Source organism: Salvia hispanica, chromosome 4, assembly GCF_023119035.1.
Source record: "Salvia hispanica cultivar TCC Black 2014 chromosome 4, UniMelb_Shisp_WGS_1.0, whole genome shotgun sequence".
NCBI lineage: Eukaryota > Viridiplantae > Streptophyta > Magnoliopsida > Lamiales > Lamiaceae > Salvia > Salvia hispanica.
In genome coordinates this window covers 5,613,588-5,623,778 of record NC_062968.1, presented here as the reverse complement: position 1 = coordinate 5,623,778, position 10,191 = coordinate 5,613,588, and the positions used below count along the sequence as shown (strand labels likewise).

Below are 10,191 nucleotides of genomic sequence, written 5' to 3'. Positions count from 1 at the left end.
TTGATAAATAAAAATACCAACTTTTAAGTTTTAATCACAATATAATATTGATTGACCATAGTGCAGAACCATTTTGGCTCCCACTTTTGATAAAAAAAAATCAACTTTTAAGTTTTAATCACAATATAATATTGATTGAGTATGACATACTGTAGTGTAGAACTATTTTCAGATTGCTTGTCATTTGTTGTTGTCGTCCCACATCGAACATGGAGTGATTGTTGGTTTTGGGGAGTGTTAGATAAATTAGTAGGCTATACTAAATGCTAATCGGTTAATTATCGGGTAATTGGGTATATCCGACAATCAACTATTCTAAATACCCGACCCCGATCCCGAACCTGATTTTAGCGGGTAGCGGGTATCCAATACCCCGACGGGTAGGAAATTATCTAATACTCGCTACCTGTTTCGACAGCCCTAGGTAGAATTATGAATGGAAATGTAGTTGAAATTTATTCTGAATCTTTGAATTCTTTTTTTTTTAATAAAATCAGGCTTAAAAACACCATGAATCATTTTCTAATAGCGTAGTGATAAATTAACAAAAATTGTATACACAAAATTGGACATTTTAGGTATTTTACATTTACAATAAATTTACGATAATTAATTAATTTAATGCATTACGTTATTGCTCTTCTATGATCATTTAGGAAAAATTAGCTTTCTATAATCAACATTTTCACATATATATAGGAAATTATTTACATCTTCATAATCAATGCATGATTTCTTCTTCTATTTCTTTGTTCCATTTCCTCAAAATTTAAACTCTACACAGATTAAGTATAGTTTGAATCGTGCAATTGATCAATGAGCAATTGCAGACAAAATTACGAGAGAAACATAAGGCACATGTAGGGTGATTAATATGATTTTGTATTTTCTTATTTCTATTTTTTTTTTATAATATGTATATTTTTATTTAAATATATTATTGGTTGTTCTAAATAAATGGACAAAGAAATATTCTAAGTTATAAAAAAGACTACATGGACATAGACTTAATTTCTAAACGTTATCATCTAATGAAATATTAGTAGTCATTCACATTCAATTATTTTTTTTACTAATAATTCTTAAAATTCTATATTATAAAAATGAATGCATGTATATATACTTAATTTCTAAACATTATCATCCAATGGAATATTAGCAGTCATTCACATCCGATTATTCTTTTAATTACTAAATAATTCTTAAATTTCAAGTTATAAAAATGATTGCATGTGTATATACTTAATTTCTAAACGTTATTATACAATTAAATATTTGTAGTCATTTACATCCAATTATTATTTTACTACCATTCTTACAATTCTAAGTTTAAAAAAATTACTTCACGTGTATGTACTTAATTTCTGAAAACATTATCATCCAATGGAATAATAACAGTTAATCAAATTCAATTACTTTTTTATTAGTCTACTAAATAATTCTAAAAAATCTAAGTTATAAAACTAAATGCATGTGTATACTAAATTTCTTAACGCTATCATCTAATAAAATAATAATAATAATAATATTTATTCATATCTAATTAATTATTTATTACTAAATAATAATTAAAATTTCAAGTTAAAAATGACTACATGCATATATAACTAAAATTTTCAATGTTATAAGTCCAACGAAATACGAAATAATCATATCCATTTGCATCCTACTATTTAATTATGAATTCATTTTAAAATTCTAAGTAAAAAAATGACTGTTTGTGTATATAATAATTTCTTAATGTTACCATCCAATGAAATAATTTTTTACTACTAAATAATTATTATAATTCCAATTTATAAAAACGATTACATGCATATATAATTAATTTCTTAGTGTCATCATCCAACGAAATATAAAATAATCATATCCATTCGCATCCAAGTATTTTACTATTAATTCATCTTTAAAATTATAAGTTATAAAAACGACTGCATGTACACATATTTAATTTCTAAACGTTATCTTATAAATGAATATTAGTAGTTATCCGCATCCAACTATTTTTTATACTTAAATTCTTAAAATTTTGAATTATAAAAACGACTGCATTTATATATAACTAATTTTTAGTGTTATCATCCAATGAAATAATCATAGCCATTAACATTCATTTATTTTATTATCAATCAATCTTTAAAATTATAAGTTATAAAACATAAATGCATGTGCATATATTTAATTTCTAAACGTTAACATCCAATGGAATATTAGTAGTCATTCATATTCAATTATTTTTTTTATTATTAACTATGTTATAAAAATGATTGCATGTGTGTATACTAAATTTCTAAATGTTATCATCCAATGGAATATTAATAGTCATTCACATTCAATTATTTTTTATTATTAAATAATGCTTACTACTTTCTTAAGTTATAAAAACAATTGTACGTGTTTAGCACGTAATTTCTAAACATTATCATCTAATCGAATAATAATAGTAATTTGCATTTAATTAAGTATTTTATTATTAAATATTTAAAAAAAATTAAATTGTTAAAATAACGCACTTAATTTCTTAATGCTATGAAAGCACAACTTATTCCAATATTCATATTAAGTCGATAATCATCATTTCATTTGTGCTGAGAAAGCATTCATGGAAGGGATTGTATTGCATTTATGATTAGCTAGAATCATACCATATAAAAAGGGGTAATGTAGTAAAAGAATAATTAGTTAATAAGAAAACCGGTTAAAATAAAAATAAGTTTAAAAGTCATGGGCACTTTGTATATACAATGTTTGTTAATTAATCTTTATTCTTACTGATATATCATATATGCAAGGTTAAGAAGTAAATTTATGACGTGTATATGTCAGTAATTTAGTATAGATTGTGTGATTTATCGATATGGTTTTCATAGCAATGCTAATTAAGTTGCACGAATTTTGTTAATTGAATAAACAAATCTTTTTCATAAAGTTATATACTTATGGATAAATGTAAACAATCCATATTGTCAATGACTCATCGTGGATCCAAAATTATTCTTATACTGGATATCTCGTGACAATTATGTACTGTAGTAATCTTTTAAGAACCTCCTTTATTTCTTTTATGCCACATTGAAACGTAACATTTCGGTACAAAAGAATAATTTAATAACAATACTAGAATGATGCATCTTTTTTGATAATTTATACTACTCCGTATTTATCTAATTATTATAATATGCACGATGGGACTTGACCACAGGCTGTGATTGTTGGGAAAGGAGCGCATAGCAGAGTGCTATGCTTAAAACGCAGCATTTCATGAATAAAACGTATTCCCTCCGTCCCGGAGTATTAGACTCACTTCTTTTGGGCACATGATTTAAGGAATTGATATTTAAATAGTTAAAGTGGAGAGAGTAAAGTATGAGAGAGGGAAAAAGTAGGAGAGAGAAGAGAGAAAAAAGTAGGTGGAGAATAAAATAAGATAGATGCTTTTTGCTAAAAAAGGAAATGAGTCTAATATGTTGGGACATCCCAAAAGGGAAAGTTGGTCTAATACCTTGGGACGGAGGGAGTAGTATACTTTGTTTTATCTTTTTTCTTTTTCTTTTTCCTTTTTTATTAGTTTATTTGTGTGTGTAGAAATGGCACATCTGCTGTGCACAACAGATGATGTGCACAACAGATGATTCATTTCCGAAATTGTTAGGCCTACATGCTTACTACTTGCATAACTGAATGAATAAAGACTTCCTCCGTCCCATTAAAGATGACCACTTTCCTTTTTGGTTTGTCCCAATCAAGATGACTCATTACTTAAAATGAAAATCCCTTTATCTCTACTTTATCCACTATCTCTTACTTTACTCTCTCTATTTAATACACAAAATAAAGTTGCATAAAATCTCGTGCCGCCCAAGAAAGGAGTCATCTTTATTGGGACAGAGGAACGGAGGGAGTGGTTGAAATGAATATATAATATATAGTGTTATTAGAAAATTTTGGGGGTTCTGTGGGTCCCCAAGACCCTTAGTAGGTCCGCTTCTGAGGATAGAAGATAAATATTTAATACAATAATAGAAAATGTAACAATGTACCATCAAGAATAGTGATTTTAAAATATATTGTATAGTCCTTTATATCTTGATCGTAATTGTTATGTTTAGTTTAGAAACATCGATCGGATGTGGCTATCAAAAAAATATAAAAAAAAGATTCATGCAATGTCCGCAGGACTTCTATTACCAACAACTCGAGGATGCAGCCGCTCCAAAGGACACTCGCAAGTCGCACAGCTAGCTTGCATAAAAGATGGGTAGCATGAAATGAGCTTTGACAAGTTCATTAGCATTCAATCACTATAAAAACCAATTCTCCAATTAAGATGAAATGCTTTTAAATACTTTTACTCGTTTATCATTTAATTTCATAGTTTTATATTGCCGCATTTCTATGATAATTATACCGTTAAATCCTTAACACAACATCATAATTAATTAAATTTCATGAACTCATAATATCAATAACCTAACTAATTTATTTATAACTCAAATATTGTTAATCACTAATTTGAGAAATTAATTTTCATAATGCTTAGTTAGTTTAATTTTCTTAGGTATAATCATGTGTCGGTGGCAACTGGGATTCATGGCACTTTTAATAGCTTCAAGCCTTCAACTACCCAATGACAAATATGTTAATTAGTTCAATGTATATAACATGAAGAATAAAGTCCCTTTTTTTTCCTTAATATATGGCGATTTTATAATTTAGGTCCAAAACATTATCTTTTAAATTATTCGGTCTCTCACAAATAAAAACGGATCACATTTAGTTCGAATTGGATGGAACTGTTCAAATTTAACAGTCAACGAATCTTAATTCGATTTAGACCGGATTAAGTTAATAATTATGTTTTATTAATATCTAATATCTAATTAACCCAAAACTAAAAAATTACAAATTTTAAGTTAATAATAATTATTACAAAAGTAAAACCCTAAAATGATTTAACAAAATTATATTAAATAAACCGACGCCTCTTTCTTCACAATTCCTACACTCAATCGTAGTCCATCTCCCAATATCTCTCACTTTGCACACTTGGAAAACACATTAGTTTTGCCGAGTGATTAGGAGTGAGGTTCTCGCCGGCGATTCCACCGTAGTTCGCGGCGGTGATTTACAAAGAAATCAACCGTCGATTCAACCCTAGTTCTCGCAAAAAATCCTAGCTCTCGCGAAAAACCCTAGTTCTCCATGAGTTGGTTCGTGTACGACTCCTATCACCGTTGCTTGGGCGATCCTCGTGATAATAATTACATGTTTGAGAGGAGGAGGAAGGCGCTACACAGTCAACCAGCTCCGAGTGAAAATCGAGAAGGTGTAAGCTTTGCTTCATGTTTCATCTTGTTTCGAAAGTGGTTCCAAATTTTTGTGTCGATTTTGTCCTATTATGCGATTAGGATTTTCATGTTTTGGTATATGCGCTATGTGGTGGGCTGGCTGAATGTGCTGAGCATGTGGGGAATTTGTTTTTTGGAGTATGTGTGTATATTCTTTGATGTGTGTTGGTGGGGACCAAGGTTGGTGATGGTCAATATGTCGGGTATAATCTTTGATGTGTGTTCTGCTTAGAATTTTAAATGCTTATGGTCGTGTGTTGGGGAACAATTATGGTAGTGGGGACCACACTTGTTGAAATAAATATTTGGTTGTTTAAAGTAAATGTTTAGCACTGCTATGATTTTTTTTTGTATAAAAGATGAGACCTTCACAACACGGGTGCAGGTGAGATGGATGAAAGTCGTGAAAGTCGTGGAAAATAATATGTGGATGGGATGATTGAATACATCCACAAGTTGATGATTCACTTGGTTTTTACATGGTTTTAGAGGGTAGGTTTACTTGGTTTTGATCATATATTGTGTACTTTGAGACATGGATGTAGCTACTTCTCTATGATATATTTTGTCAATTTTGTGAAGAATGTGTAGAAAAAGGGTCGAAAATGAGCTTAAATGGTGAAAGGAAGCTGTCACGACCACATACTCCCTAGGACATTAGTCTCATAGGCGAAAGTGAATCAAGGCCAAAATAAAGTCAGAGTGCGTTCTAGGTTCATAAATTCCTAGTACAAAATCCTAATGCAGCGGAAAAGTCCAAGACAAAGTAGTATGTATGGAGACATACTACCTTGGGCTACCTATCTACTTATTTAAGGATCGTTCCCAACACCTTCACCTTCTCGTCCACGTTCAACCTGCACATTTGAAAATAACATGCAGGGCTGAGTATTTGATAATACCCAGTGAGCACATTGCCAAAAACAGTTCTATTTTTATTTGTCAAGCCACAGTTGAGTGATCACGGGGTTTTTATTAAAAAGGCCCAAGTCACTAAATCCTTTTCTTTCATAAATATTTGATTGCGCAATCACGTAACATAGATATACCATATCTGAACTTTGTGTGAACCGGGAATGTGGCCACATTCCACGACGGTCACTGGACCGGCCAACTCCTTTGTTAGCTCACGATCCCCTTATGTGTACACTAGTCCGAGTAGGGTTTGCGGCCCTACTGGGACCCGAATTCGATTTAACTTAAATTGGCATAGCCAAGAAGATAGGTAATCATAAAACAAAACATGGCATGACAACATACTTGAGCAAAGATTCACATTCTCATACTGAAATCACGTTTTGAAAGAATGCCCACCTCAAAGGCTATCTCTTAGCCGAACAAACTCCTTAGCTTGATTTTTAGATGACGCGCGAAGACGCCTCTTTAGTAACATGGAAATAATACTTAATTAGGCTTAAGAAACCAAATGAACTCAAACGTGAATGCATCCTAAGTGTGTGATCATTTTATTCCTTTTTCCTTAATTCATAAGAAGTCCTTGAGCACTAAATAAATCTTGCGATTTAGTTTGATGTGGAGGTCTACCAATTATTCGTTTAACGAAAGAGTGTTACCTCCTATATATATTTTATTCAAGCATAAAATAAACTCGAGGTCCATTCATCGTTAGCGTATCAATTCTTAACATTAATTATCCGAGCACTTAAGCTAAGGTCCGGAAATAGACTCATCTTCGTGAAAATAGTTAGCGAACCATTAATTATTTAATCAACATCATAGGAGAGCCCATGATTTAATTAAATTCTTAGCCTATACTTTTATTTTAGTTGGTGGCCCAGACTTAATAATTAATTCACTAGCCCATCTTCCCATTTAGAACTTTAGCCCATGCTTTTAATTGAAAGAGGCCCAAAACAAAAATAATAGTGGCCCAAACATTAAATTAAGAGAATTGGCCCAAACTTCTTCTCATCTCCATCGGTCCCTACTTTCTCTCTCATTTCTCAAAATCCCCAATTTCTAAATCCCTAGCTTGGAAGAGAAACGACGACGCGACGCCTTCCCCTCGCCGTTCGCTGCTCCGGTCGGCGCCTCCCTTGCGCCGCCGGGAAATCGATCCCCTTCCCCTCTTTTCTCTAGATCGTGAGGATTTGGAAGCAGCGCATCTCCCTTTGCCGTCCGGCGGTCACCGCCGCTGCTTCGCGACTAGCCGCCGCCTCAGATCCCCTCGTCGCTGGTGTCGCCGTTGGAGAAGGAGAGGAATCATCGCCTCTCTCTCTCTGCACTCACGGCTCTGCCCCGCCAGCACCGCCGACCTCCTCCTATCGCCGGCGCTCCATCGCCGGCGTCGCCACTGTCGGTCTTTCTCAGAGCACAGCGCCTCTCAGCACCGACGCTGCCTCCTCCTTGCTCCTGCCACTGCTCCTGCACCAGCTTCAGCGCGGTGCTACGGAGTTCGTGCTACTTTCCTCGTCACTGCTCGAAGCTACCTCGGGTTCGATCGCCGCCGGAAAGCCCCACGCACTAAGCTAAGCCCTCTAACTCCATTATCTAGTTTCTTTTTTTTTTTAGGCAGTAACTTTGTGAGATTATAATTCTTGTATGATGGGTGATCAAAACTGGAAAGGCTTGTCTATGGTTTTTGTGTTGGGACTCTTGTGGGTTTGCTACTGAATTTGAGCATAAAGGCAGCCTATTGTACTCTTGTTCCATTTATGTGCTAAAACTCTAAGAATGCTACTGTTATAAGATTTCTATAGCCATAATTCTATGTTCTTGAGCCTTGCATGATGTTCGAAACAAAGGCAGAGTGTGTGCTTGATATATTGATTTGATTCTTAAGTTGTGGTGCCTCTATATGATGATATGTAAAATTTGATTGGGAGAAGGGGTGGAGGTGGAATACCTCTTGAAGCAATTACTGACTTGGTATTTGTTGTTAGAGATCAAGGCTTACCCTCCTCCTTTAGAATTCCTAGTTGCAGTGACAAAGAAAGGGGGTGAAACTGAGTTCTTTTCTTTGAATGAAGAGAGATTCATGGAGATGAGGAAGGAGGGAGACATGTTACCTATGGGTGTGGGAGTTATCTGTAAGACTCTGCAGAGACTCTTCTCCTAGCTGACTAGCTCCCTCACTCTCAACTTTCTATGTTGCTGGAAATTTTGAAGTATGTGGAAGGGAGTTCATAAGTGGTGTGGAGGGGTTTTTATAGGCTGATTTTGTGTACCTTAGGAGGAGTTAATGAGGCTGATCTCGTTTTGTTTTTATGCCCAGCATATCTCTTGTTTTTGATCCTCAATGCAGCTTTCTACTTGAAACATTTTGGTGTTACTTGGAGTACTAGGTGTTTGACTAATTAATTCAACTTGTTCTCACATGCCCTCTTAGTACTTTAGTTCATAATTCTATTTGTTTGCAAGCTGCAGGAGCATGTTGGGTGCACCTAGGAGAATTTGAATGGCCGTCCAGCCTCTTTGTTTTCATGCTGCAGAAAATCTCTTACTTCCTTGATCTCCACTACTTTTGATTAATGAACTTGGTGTTTAGCTTAGGACAAAAGGACTTCTCATTTACTTATTTTGGTTGATTGTGTGACTAGGAAAGGCTACTTCGCAGGGCTGTTTTAGAGGGGAGTAAAATGGCATATTTGACTTGCTATTTTTGGTGAGTCTTTGGTCCTTCATAGCTAAAGAGGTGTTGTTTCTTTTCCTCTATTAAGAGCTTCATTAGTTCCTCTTGTTCTTTAACATTTAACACTTGTTTTTATCTTGCAGGAGGAAGAAACAACTTGGCTGCCACTTAGCTGTCTCGGAAAGTGGGCTCGCTGCCCTGGGCCCGGCGGCTGATCAGATACGGGCCGCGACTTTCGGCCCGAGAGAAGAGGCCCGATGACATTTGTTCCATGCACATTTTTTTGTTAGCTGTTCATTTTATTGTCTATGTAACGCTATTCGAAAATTCTTTATTTTCTACAACGTATTTCCATTTGTTTAGTTCGTTTGATTACTTCTTTAGCTTTTACTTTGCAACTAAAAAGATTAAGTTTCATTAAAGGCTCGAGTTCCACTAACTCTTCACGAAAAGAGAACATTACATCTTTAGTTCGACATTAACAAGATGAAAGAAAAGAAATAAGGGTGCGGGTATTACAGAAGCATTCGGGATGAAAAAGGACGAAATTGAAGTGCACAACTGGCGACTCGCCGCTTCGCCCACGTCCAACCTGGCGACTCGCCAAGATCACCGTCCAAAACCACCGTAAGCAGCTGGCGACTCGCCAGCTTCCCCGCACAACGAATCTAGCGACCCGCCAGGTTCGGTCGATAGTTCCCAAGAAGGAAATTCGAGCCCTAGTTAACAAAGATATGCATGGGACGCCTCATTCATCATTCTACACGTCTCCTACCCCAAAAATACCAGTTTTTCACCTAGGAAGAAGACAAGAACGAACAGAGGACGAGTATTCATCGCAAGATTGAAGACGAGGCCTCCAATTCGCCCAATCCAATTCTAGGAGTTTCTATCTTTAATTTTGCTTTGTTCAAACAATGTTTTGAATATTTCTTTGACTTTTGTGATGAACATGAGTAGCTAAATCCTCCGTAGAGTTCTACGGGGAAGATACAATGATTTTATGTTTAATTGATTTCCTTTTTCCTATGCCTTGGCTCATGTGGTTCTTTTGATTTCTTCCGTGCTTATACATTTATTTGACTGATCACCTTATAAATGCATGTGGATTTTACGAACTGAGAAGTGAGTGGATTAATTTGAAAGAGAAGAAATTGATGTCTTTGCCAATATAATCGAGATATTTGCGCCTTTTAATGAAGCTAAGTATCTTATGAGCTATTAGGAGTTGTTGCCTTAGTTCTAGGAAGG

At 34.6% G+C, this 10,191-nt stretch overlaps 1 long non-coding RNA gene across 1 annotated transcript; it reads left to right on the top strand.

The window, feature by feature from the left end:
* Positions 1–7,298: 7,298 nt before the first annotated feature.
* Positions 7,299–9,302, top strand: LOC125223509. The gene is made up of 2 exons (XR_007176724.1): positions 7,299–8,973; positions 9,084–9,302. It is a non-coding gene; the product is annotated as an uncharacterized LOC125223509 (long non-coding RNA).
* Positions 9,303–10,191: the final 889 nt, after the last annotated feature.